Here is a 2,418-nt window from a genome sequence, read left to right on the forward strand (position 1 = left end):
TTGCGGATGTGTTGAAATGCGATACTTAGAACGCTGATAAGGTGTGAAAGCTGACAAATACTGCTGCACTGCGAAACGCTCAAGTCGCGAAGTTGTGAAAAGAAAATGTCCTGTGTGCTTTTGAAGGGAAACACTGCCTCCTTTGTTCCAAGCGTGATTTTGTTTTAGTCTTTTGCTGCTCTCGCTCGAATATTTATTCGTCGCTTGTGTATTGCTGTCACGTCGAAACAACAAGGATTTAAAAACAAAAGACTCACTCAAAATTCCTGTCTCCACTGATCTAAATGTACAATGTACTAATCAACAATTACAATGAATCTAAATGTACAAATGTGCAAGAATGTAACAAAAAGGGGAGAATGGCCCAGTAAGTATTGAAGCCACTCGCTACAATTTTTGCAATTTTGCGTCGAGCGAGTACGGGAGAGGTTCGAGGTTTGATTCGTCTCCTGGGCGGGCATTTACTAAATGGTGCTAAAATATCTTACGACATTACCACACCTTTGTGGTGGACTTCACTTTGGGGTGCTACCGGTCACGTAATAACTACATATAAACTAAGTTTTTTGTTCTAGCGGCAGGTATATATTCTGAAACACGCTGTTGCACACGTACGTGCTTCATACCCCAAAAAACACGAAACTGAGCCTTCCAAGCACGTTTTCGAGCGCGATGACCACAGCGAAAGCACCGGCTCAAGCCGCGCATCTACACTAAAGGCAGTTCACGGAGCAGCCGCATGGTGGCGACGCTGTTAGATCTGGAGGCGAATAGTGAGGGCACGGCACGGCAGCGCGCAAGCGAGACTGAATCAATTGAATCGGTCTGCGCCTTTTGATTCAGTTTGAGTGGTTTGAGTCGTATGAATCACGGCTGGCTGCTGTGTTGCTCCCCTTGAGTCGAAGTGACTCGTTTGCTGTGCGTGTAAGATCACTGATTCATGTAGCAGTCCGTTCGCTTCGGACAGTCCGAGTTCGAGGAAGAATCTTTGTATGGTTGTGCTTGTGCGGCTCACCGATTCATTGAGTGATCCATTTGCCATGGAAGTCGATTTGGTGGTTCGGCTGTGCGTTGTACTCGTAGAGGTGACTGAATAGTTTTCCGATCCGTTCGCTTCGCGCCGGCCGCTGGGGAACAATTCTCAGTCTGAGTTGCTGATTCATGACGTGTTTCGTTCTCTTCGGGCTATTCTGGGGACTGTTCATTTGCGCTTCCTGGCGTGATCCACGGGATGGTCTGGACGCTCCTGACCGTGTGTGTGAGAATGGGGCTTGAATTGGTTGGTGTTCCTTGGCTGATCCTTCACAGGGGATGGATCCGTTCGGCACCTAACGTGTTAATTATCTCATTGAGCGGTCTCAATTAGATAGCAGCCCTGGCGCGTCCGTTCAAAAGGAGGTGCAACCGTTGCCGTGCTCGATGTGAAGGACTTGGTGTTGGCTAGTCCCAGGCTGAAGTTCGAGGTTGGGGTATGTTCCTCGACGTGTGCTATCTTTTGTGAACTGCCGGGCTCTCAGCGACGCGTTTGCGCCGGTGGGGCGGACTGAATTTTCATGCATATGTTTGGAAGGCAGGGTGGTCGTGCTGGCTGTGAACTGTGAGCGCTAGTAGGCATATGTCGATTTTCTGAATTACTAGGCATAATTGCTGGCTCGTCCAGATTCCTTGTTACTGTGTGATACAATACTGGTACGTATGACAAGGGCGTGAAAGCAAGCATAGGTGAGTCGATGCAAGCTCAATGTGCACGTGGGGACGCATTACTAAACTGTTCACTGCAGGTCCGCTTTTTTATTTCGTATTTGTTCATTTCTTGTGACTGCCGAGCTGATTGTGTGTTATAACTAGCAGAGATAACCAGAGCAACGCGAGACTGCCGGAAGCGCGCCTTTCTTCTCTTGACTCTTTCTTTATAATAAATATGTGGTCACTCATCACATGACTTGATGACGTCATCGCGTCACGTGGTCTCGTGACATCACTGAATCACTGAACGAATCTTTTGAACGAATCGAACGAAAACGAACTGAATCAAATGCATCGATACAATAAAAATAGTCATTTTGCCCATCACTACAACAAAGTAATAATATCAGGATATCTGAATCATATCTTACCGTTTTAAAGTCTCAAACCCCAGCACTTTTGAGTGATATAGTGTTGTTTGGATGTTGTGGTGCCTCTTTTTCGGTTCATCCCTTTTCTTGTCAGAACTAGCAAAAAAGGCAGCTGAAAGACAAACAAGACGTGTGAGTGGTCAATGAGATGTGAAGTCCATTAAACCATTTTAATGCTGCTAGCTAGGCAAACAAAAACCATCGGATATACAGGATTGTATACAGAAATACAGTATATACAGGGTGTCCCAGAAAACGTGTGATTGAATTGTAATAAAAAACTACACCACCTAGAGCCATG

The sequence above is a fragment of the Ornithodoros turicata genome, chromosome 2 (assembly GCF_037126465.1).
Source record: "Ornithodoros turicata isolate Travis chromosome 2, ASM3712646v1, whole genome shotgun sequence".
Classification (NCBI taxonomy): Eukaryota; Metazoa; Arthropoda; class Arachnida; order Ixodida; family Argasidae; genus Ornithodoros; species Ornithodoros turicata.